Source organism: Felis catus, chromosome A3 (assembly GCF_018350175.1).
Source record: "Felis catus isolate Fca126 chromosome A3, F.catus_Fca126_mat1.0, whole genome shotgun sequence".
In the NCBI taxonomy this organism is placed as follows: domain Eukaryota; kingdom Metazoa; phylum Chordata; class Mammalia; order Carnivora; family Felidae; genus Felis; species Felis catus.
The window spans coordinates 19,758,743-19,767,906 of record NC_058370.1 but is presented as its reverse complement, the minus strand read 5'-3'; the positions used below and the strand labels follow the sequence as shown (position 1 = coordinate 19,767,906).

Here is a 9,164-nt window from a genome sequence, read left to right as displayed (position 1 = left end):
AGAGTAGTTTTAGAAAAGCAAGAGGAGGAGAAGGGTGGAGTGGAAGTGGTGACCATCCAATACTCACCTAGGGCTCACCCCAAACGGCACAGGGATGGAGGGACAGGAGGTCACCTTTTCCTTTTCTTCTCCCCAGCCTGAAAAACCCACATACCTCCCAGTGGGACCCATGAGGCTCTCCACTTTTTCTCCTTAACTTCCTCCCAACCCATCCCCATCAGTGTCAGGTTCAAATCTCCAAATCTGTCTTCCTCCCATTCCGGCCCCAACTTTGCAAAAACTGGCAGATGTGTTTGTATGAGGTCCCGGGCCCCCTTTACACCAGCTTTGCATGCTCCCACCTTTGGTTCTCCCTCAAGGTGGGAAGGTTCTGGAACCTAGACTCTGACCCTTGGGGTCAAACCATCTTCATCCTGTGACCTAAAATCTAGTCAGTTCTGATCAGCTCTGAAGTGGGAGATTTGGAGGCCTTCCCATTCTTATTAATTTTTGTAACTTTATTCTTCGGGAGGCAGTATAGCTCATTGGTTAAAACCACGGGCTCTTGACTCCTGGGTCATGCTGTTAACTCAAAACCCAGCAACTTTACTGAGGCACAACCAACCAAAGTGATTTCTCTTCTCCAAACCTCAGTCTCGTGACTATAAAATGGGTATGAATGGTCCCTTCCTTATCGGGTTGTTACCAGGATTAAGTGCAATAATGCCTTCAGCACTCTACCCAGCCCCTTGGAGCTTTCAAGACTTCATATAGATTTCCAGCTCCCACAACCAGCCTGAGGGTCAGTTTGCTTTTAAAATTTGGCCCAAACAGCAGAAAGTTTCATTGCGTGTGTGTGTGTGTGTGTGTGTGTGTGTGTGTGTGTGTACATATGGGCACATGGAGGTCCGGAAATGCTCAGGAATCTCACCTCGAGGAGCAAGCTTCAACCAGTGACCTTGGCACCCAGGGTGTGACTACCCCAGCTCCCTGACTCCTCAGGTAGGACGATTCTGGAGCATGCGTACCACACAGTGTTCCAGAGCGTCGTCCCGGGAGTGAGCCCCAGCCACCCGCTCGCTCGGATAGCTGGCATGATTCCACACTTCATTGTTGCCTTCTTTCCCTCGCCTCTGTTCGGCTCCCCAAACAAACTACTCGGACTGGGATCTTGGTCGTGGGGCCTGCTTCTGGGAGAACCCACACCAAGCTGTTGAAATGGCTTCCGTATGAAATGGCTCAGCTGTTCTCTTTACGGAAGGAGCTTACACCTCATCACATCGGGGAGACCTTGCTCCATACCACCCAGACACCAAAGAAGGGGACAGACGGCTCATCGGAGTGAGTAATCAGCCTGGGCCTGCCTGCAAATCACTTCTGCCTGCGTGGATCACCAGCCAGGATGCCTCCTGCTGTGAGCTCAGAGCCTGCTCAGGGAGACCACCAAAGTGCTCCTCCCTGGCACAACCCTCCAGCCTCCAGGGAAGCTGACTGCAGGCCTGTGAATAAACCTGCCTCTTCAGGTGAGGCAAGAAGCTTCCCCGCCCTGCCCTGGCTGGCCAGAACAGGTCTGGCCAGTGGTTGTTCCTTTGGTCCAGGTGCCAATCAAAGGCAATGCCAGGGCACTTTGTCCAACGCTTGTATTAAGAGCTTCAGCTGGGCACGAACGACTCCTGTGAATCTGTCTGTACATCTCTCTTTGCCTGTGCCTCTTGTCCGTTTGCATCCTCAGAAGCCACCCCCTATAACTCTGTTTCCCATAAAGAGAATTGTAGGAGGGATCACCACCAAAGACCCTGTAATTTCGCAGGCAGGTTGCAGACTCTGCTAACTCAGAGCCCAGCCCAGCCATCCTGGGTGCACACTCTTTATTCCTCTGACAAGCCCTAAGGCTGATTCTGGGCTGAGCGCAAGCACACACAGGTTCTGTAGAATCACGCAGGTTCTTGGCAAACCCCCGCCTCGGGTGGCATGGATTCTCCCAGTGCTTACAGAAACAGCCACGGGCTCTTTGAGCTGACTGGCTGCTTCCTGGCCACCAGGAGTATTTGCAACTAGAAGGACAAGGACTTTTCCACAGCTTCATGCAAAGACGTAGGTAAAGAAAATCTTCAGGTCCTCTCTGATCTGTAGGCGTCTTGGCTTTAATTCTGAACGTGAAAACATGCCCAGCAGCACATGCCCTTTTTACAGCCTGACTCTAGATTTCTTACCTGTCTTTCATCCATCCTAAAGAATGCTTCTTGTCCATTTCTGTGTCTGCCCCCCAGATGGATAACCTAAACTAAACCGGATCATAGCTTTTTTGTAGAAATTGAGCCTCTATTGCACAACTAGCCATGCTTGAAGCATCATGCGGTCACTGAGAGAGAAGCTTCTGGAGTCAGGGCACCTGGCTTCAAATCCCTGTGCTGCCTCTTCCTCGTTCTGAAATCCCAGGCAGGTTAGTTAACCTCTCCGATGCAGTTTTTAAAACATGGTACCCAGGCCTGTGACCCTTCTGTCACTGAGAGCTGGAGACTTTGTCCCCTTCCCTCATGTCTGGGTGGCCTTAGGAGATTCTAGGTGACTTCCAAAGATACATCACAAAAGACCGTGTCATTTTGGTTCCCTAGCAACACTCATGCTTGGAGTCCTGGGCCACCAGATACGAAGGCTGACTATCCTGAGACCACCATGTAGAGCAACCATGGCCAATACTCTCGCCTACACTTCTAGCTGAGCCCAGCCTTCGGCTAACCCAGCCCAAGCAGCCCGCAAGGGAGTGAAGGAGCCACCCTGGAAGTGACTCCTCCAGCTCAACCGTCCCAAGCCTCCGCTGTTCAGGTTACCCCAGACTTCAATGAACCCCCAGCTCAAGCCCCAGACCTCGTAGAACAAGGGGAAGTGTCGCGCTCTTTCTAAAGGCCTGATCCACAAAACCCGTGAGCTTTACTAAAACAGATGTCACTTTGTGCCGTTAAGTTGTGTGGTAGTTTGCCGGGTAGCGGTACTAATCAGAACATTCCCTAAGCCTCAGTGTGCTCGTCTGTAAAACGGTGCCGTTAATGGTGCCCGCCTCGTGGAAGTGAATGTGTGCCGTGCACGTGGCTGTCATGATGATGATGGTTATTATCGTTTTCACCTACACTGTTCCCCTTGGCTGAAGAACATATCGGTTACATATATCTGATGAAGATCCCCCAATTATTTCTTGTGCACACTGTCTGTTCTAATTAGGGGAATACAAGGCATTCATTAAAAAGATGAGCCCCACGTTGAGCTAAAAATACTCTGTCTGCAAGGTGGCGGCATGTTAGTAGTCCCTTCGAAGGTGCTAATACGGAGTTGGTAAATGTATTTGCGGTGGGGAGGGTGGAACAGTATCTGGGTGAATCGGGGACTTCACGTTCTCCCCACGTAGGAGCTTACAAGCTGGCTGGCACAGAGGTGAGAAGAGGCCTCGGGGTCGTAAGGAGGTACACAGGCACAGGCTCACAGGAGCCACTGCAGCGGGCAAAGCGCCCACGGTGGTAACTGACACTCTCATCAGCGGGCTCCTTGCTCCCTTCCAAGCCTAAATGCTTCTATTTTCTCGTGCACAGATCAATACGGCTGGCAGGTAAGTGTCTGTGTGCGGCGTCGGGACAGTGAGACCCTAGCGGGTCAGAGGGCCTCGGCCCCTCCTGGGGGCCCGGGGGGCCCAGGCCCGCTGAGCAGGTGTCTGAGATGCGGGCCAGACCACATTCGAGCATCCAGCCAGCCGTCAGCGTACAAAATCAGATCTGATCGAGCCTGCGGAAGATAAATGAGCCGGAGTCCCCCAGCCCCAGATTTGGTCATCTCTTTATGAGCTCTGAAGGGCCTATTAGCAGCTCTGATGAGTTCTGGGGGAGATGAAGTGGGCCTCGAACAACGTTAGCTGGCAGAATCAAATCACTCCTGATGCCCCTAGGGAGAAGGACCGGCTGCCTCGCAGACGCCTCGCCCTCCCGTCTGCAGCGCCCAGAAGGTTTATATGAACACTCAGTGGGGGGAAAAAAACCGGTAAGCACTTTTTTTTTTTCCAGCAGAATCGCCTAAGAATTTCCTCATATATATGATAGTTTCTCCTCGAGCGATTTGATGTTCCTGCTTTGACACGTGTGCTCACTTTCCCCTCTCGGACTCTCTTGCTCGGGAAAGGCTGTCCCCGTCCAGAGTGGCCAGCGGAAGCCAGTCCCCCGGCACCCTCTCCCAGCCCTTGTCCTACTTCAGTCGGCCCTGAAGGTGCTGGTTCACGGGGGGGGGCTCTTCGTGCTGGTCGCCGTGAGCCATCACCCCTCTCCGGCCGCGGTCAACTGCTGTGTGTAACAGAGACAGCAGGTGCCTCTCAGTGTGGCTGTCGTGACAACCGAAGGGAATCACGGAATCACATACACTCGTGCCGAGGAGACAGAGGTGGGAGGAGACTGCCCTCCCTCTCCTCTTGTCCAGCGTGCAGGCTGGGCCTGAGAATGCCGTCTGGTGGAGGCCATCAGCTACCTCGAGGGTCTCAGCAGCTTATCAAAGAGAAGAAGAAGTGGTTAACCCTAGATCCCACTGGCGGATGTAGGGAAACACCTCCCTGAAGAAAGGAAAACTTCATGCTAATTAATACAAGGGTGCCACGCCCCCCACCTCTCGGGTGGGTCACACGAAATAGACGGAGGAAGACGGACTTACCAGCTGTGGGACCATGGCCTGCTCACTTCCCCTCTCTGCACCTCAGCTTCTATTTCTGTAAAATAGGAACAAGATATTTGCTTACTATTTATTATTAATAACAACGGTAGTGTTTGTGTTGAAAAGCTGCTGTGCAGAAAGTGTGCAACATACGGGACGGGCAGCTGGCACCCAGTTCGTGCTCCGTAAATATCGGTTCCTTTCTCCCTTCTCTTATTTCTCTGTCTGTGCGAGGTGGACCTGTTTGCTTACATGCCATGCTCCGCACTCTTGCTGCCCACTGTGAATCTGTCCCTTTGACACTTGAGTTTTCACCCGCTGTGGGGTCACCCTGACTCTGGCGGCCTTCTTGCTCGGCAATCCCACCAGCCCCCTGTGACGCAGACACACGCCCGTCACGTCCTGGGTGTGGCTGTGTGTCTGTCTGTGCCCTACTCAACTGTGAGCTCACTGATTAAATAGAGATTTATTTAGAAGTCTTAAATGTCTGCCTTTATTGTTTTTAAGGTTATGTATTTACTGTGAGAGAGAGCGGGGAGGGGCAGGGAGAGGGAGAGAGAATCCCAGGCAGGCTCCGCACTGTCAGGGCAGAGCTGGATGCAGGGCTTGATCTCATGATCCCCGAGAGCATGACTTAGGCCAAGATCAAGAATCGGATGCTTAACTGACAGAGCCACGCAGGTGCCCCTTAAATGTCTGCCTTTGAAATGGAGAGACTATTATATACCAAGCACCGTGCCAAGGAATAGGAGAGGGCAGAGACTGAAACAGGCAGGGTACCTGGCCTCTACGGGCATAAATTCAATGCGGGGAGGGAAACGGAAACCAAAATACAAGTAAACAGTAAGGTCATGAATATTTGTCATATGTCCTCCCAAGGGTGGGAACCAAAGGACTGAGGCAAGAGAAACTGAAAGAAGATGATCTGGGCAGGAAAAGCTTTCAAAGGAAACTCCATTCAATGAGGATGCCACAGAAGCCACAAAGGATGGCATCTGATGTGCTCTCGTATGACATCAAACATTATAGAACCGTCCAGGCGAAGAGGTGGAGGCAATTGGATATGCAAAGGTCCTGAGGTAGGAAAGAGCTTGGTGGCTCTTGAGATAAAGGGAAATTTTTGTACTGGAGTGGAACGAATGGGACAGAGAGCTGTGAACGGTAAACGCAACAAAGGAGGCAGGAAGCAGGTCACAGGGCTCGGTAGGACAAAGGGAGGCATTTTGCTTAGAGATCCGCAAACTGGTTTTTATAAATAAAGTTTTATTAGAACATACAGAGCATACGTGCGAATATACATATTGCCCTTGGCTGCTTTGAAGCTACAAGAGCAGAGCTGAGCAGCTAGGACGGACACCTCATAGCCCACAAAGCTGAAAATATACATGATCTGGTCCTTTACACAAAAACCTGGCAGGCCCCTAGTCTAGATTATACAAAAAGATGCCGGTTTGGAGGGTTTGTGGCCGGTGGGCAGGGGGCGGGGGGGAGAGGATGCGGTCTTAGCAGACACTCGAAAGAGTGCTGAGTGCACACTAGGTCCTCAAACGTGCTTGTTGAACGAATGAGTGGATCCTTAGATAAATAACGCTTCATTATCCACGACCATATAATATTAGCCCCTCTGGTAGCACAAATAATCGACAGGTTTACAGGACTGAGTGGGAGCCCCCCATCCATCCAGGCAGACTACGTTTTTCACAGCGTTAACAGCTGACGGATACTTAGAAAATTGAATGTTTTATGCAGCTTCAGATTGAAAATAGCAGTGTGGTTTTCACCACAGGGAACCCTCTTAATGTAAATCCAACCCAATTACACACACGCAGGCAGGCGCCGAAATTTGCAGCAAGACTGAGTTTTGCCCAGCAGCAAATGAGGCACAGCTCGGGAGAGGGAAGGCAGTCCCGCTGGGCAGGGTGCACCCCCACCCCGGGGGCCGCTGCGTGTGACTCACGTGTGGGGGTGCTGGGTGGCTTACAGAACCCGAAAAGGAAAAGGATAAAGTGGCTTATGCAAATGCGTGACAGGCTGTCCTGTGCCGTTGCAAAATCATGAATAGGGGAAATTGCTCGAAAACCATAACTAACTTCTGGCTCCTGAAGGCCATTCCTCTGGCCAGTTACAGATGACCAAAGCCTTACAGGAAGTTAGGCACTGGGACTTTTTTTTTCTTCTTGATCAATGGCAACAGACTTTGTGGCCACAAGCGCGTGAGATGCTGGGTGTTCCCAGGCTCAGGTGGACTGAACACGGGAACTGGGTCCTTGTAACAGCCGTGTCGTGGCCGGTGTCCTCATAAAGGCGGGTGCCTCTCCGAGTGCCGGAGTGCCCTGCATTCAACATCCCCCTCCTGAAATAGAGACATGGGGACCCTCACCACTGCCCGCTAAGCATGTAGGGGTCCCCTAAGCTCTTAGGAGGTTGGGTTGCTTTGCTGGGACTGCCATAGCCAACCACCACAAACTGGGTGGCTTCAGTCGACAGAAATTCATTTTCTCACAGTTCTGGAGACGAGGAGTCTAGCATCACAGTGCAGGCCAGGCCTTGCTTTTCGTCAAGACTCTAAGGGAGGATCATTCTATCTCTCTCTGGCTTCTGGCGGTGGCTGGCTTGGCATCCATTCCTTGGTTTATAGCTGTATCCGATCTCTGTCTCCACTGTTGCATGGCGTTCCCACGTGGTCCCATTGTCCAAATGTCCCTCTGTTGACAAGGGTACCAGTCACTGGATTAGGATCCACCCTGATCCAATATGGTAGACCCCATCTGAACTTGATTACATCTGCAGAGACCTTATGTTCTAATAAAGTCACGTTCACAGGTGCCCGTGACTAGGACTTGAACATATCATTTTGGGAGATGCAATTCGACTTGTAAAATGAGATCCCGTGGAAAGACCCTACGGTAGGAAAAACGCATGGCATGGATTAGGAATTATCCGCACTGGTTAGACAGGATCTTGGAGAAGGTGGTCATGTTCCCACTTGTGTGAAGGCTCTGGGTGTGGGTCATCTCAAGCGTCCATTCATCATGAAGACCAGGGCATAGAAGACTGGAATTGCGACCCAACACAGGTGCCAGCCCCCCCAAATCAGCCTTTTCTCAGAGTATCTTTTCTCAGCCCTTTATCTCTGCATGTCCCAGACACCTCACTCTCTACCTCTTGCCAACTCAGGATTTCTGGCATTCAGACTCTGCCCTCCACCATATCTGCCTCTTACTCACGTCAAGGGCCAATTCTCTTCTCATCCTTCTATGGCCTTTGGTGGTCCGTGGAAAAGCCAAACGATGCTCAAAATATGAGCCCAGACTGGTTCCCCTTCATCAAAAGTAGGAAGGGCTCCAGCACTTTTTAGGGCCATAACAATAAAAATAATAATAAACATTGATTGATCTACCTTCCTGGAGTGAAGACATTTTTTTCCCATTTTAGGGAAATCATCATTCTACCAAGACATGTATGGTCACTGGTTTCTGACACAGCGAGGAAGACAGATTGAGAGTCACAGAAATGAAGGTTGGAAGTTCCTCGGCCGCTGCAAACCTTTGGCAAACAGCGTGTGAGGCACCTAACCTCTGAAATGTTATATAAGCAGGTAGCCCCCTGAAAGGTCTATAACCTAATTTTAAATGGAACCATCCACTCAAAGCTAAGGGATTGGAAAAAGGAAAAGCCGTCTGCATCAGTATGTCTCAATCTGCAATGTGCACACAGATCACCTGGGGATCTTACTAAAATGCAGATTCCGGCTTAGTAGGTCTGGGCTGGGGCCTGAGAGTCTGTGTACCCAACAAGGTCCTAGAAGAAGAAAATGATATTATTCCCTGACCACACCTTCGTGTTAAGGATCTACGTAAGCCCCTGGGAGAGAGATGATCTTTTTTATAATTGCTCACCCTAAAGCATGTGTGTTCAAGTCAGGGGAAGTCTACCTGTCATTCTGATCCTCCTTAGTCAATGCAGGAAATTATCCAAGAAAAATGGCAATGCACGCTCCCGCCCTCATGGGATTCTCTAAAGCTACCTTCATCTTGAATATCAGGTAGGGTTTATAAATAAGTTTCTGTTCTCCCAAACTGGCACCCATGCCAACCAAGTTTCTGCCACTGTGTGTGTGTGTGTGTGTCTGTGTGTCTTTATAAAATCCTGCCATTCTCGAAGTAATAAAGATTTTGTCATTTCACAATGTACCTGATTTGGGCAGGAAGTGGAAGAAACATTTCATATCGAGGTGTGGGCACATGCAGTCGCATTTAACCTTCATTAAAACCCGTCAGGAGAGGGGAAGAAACTGAGACCCGGGGAGACTAAATCCAATATGGCTCCAAAGGCTAAAATTATTTCACTGGAACGTGTAGGCTCTGGTGGTCTCTGGGCATTGGTTCCTTGCTGGTTTGCCCTCATTGATGCCCGGGCCTGGTTGGTCCTTCTGTGGACCCAGTGTAGGGTCAGACAGAGACACGTTTGAGTCCCCGCTCCCCTTCAAACCTCAGCACGCT

The 9,164-nt window shown here is 50.7% G+C and overlaps 1 long non-coding RNA gene across 1 annotated transcript; it reads left to right on the top strand.

The window, feature by feature from the left end:
* The first annotated feature begins 2,597 nt into the window (after window positions 1–2,597).
* LOC109498003 lies at window positions 2,598–5,141 on the top strand. The gene is made up of 2 exons (XR_002740971.2): window positions 2,598–4,005; window positions 4,144–5,141. It is a non-coding gene; the product is annotated as an uncharacterized LOC109498003 (long non-coding RNA).
* Window positions 5,142–9,164: the final 4,023 nt, after the last annotated feature.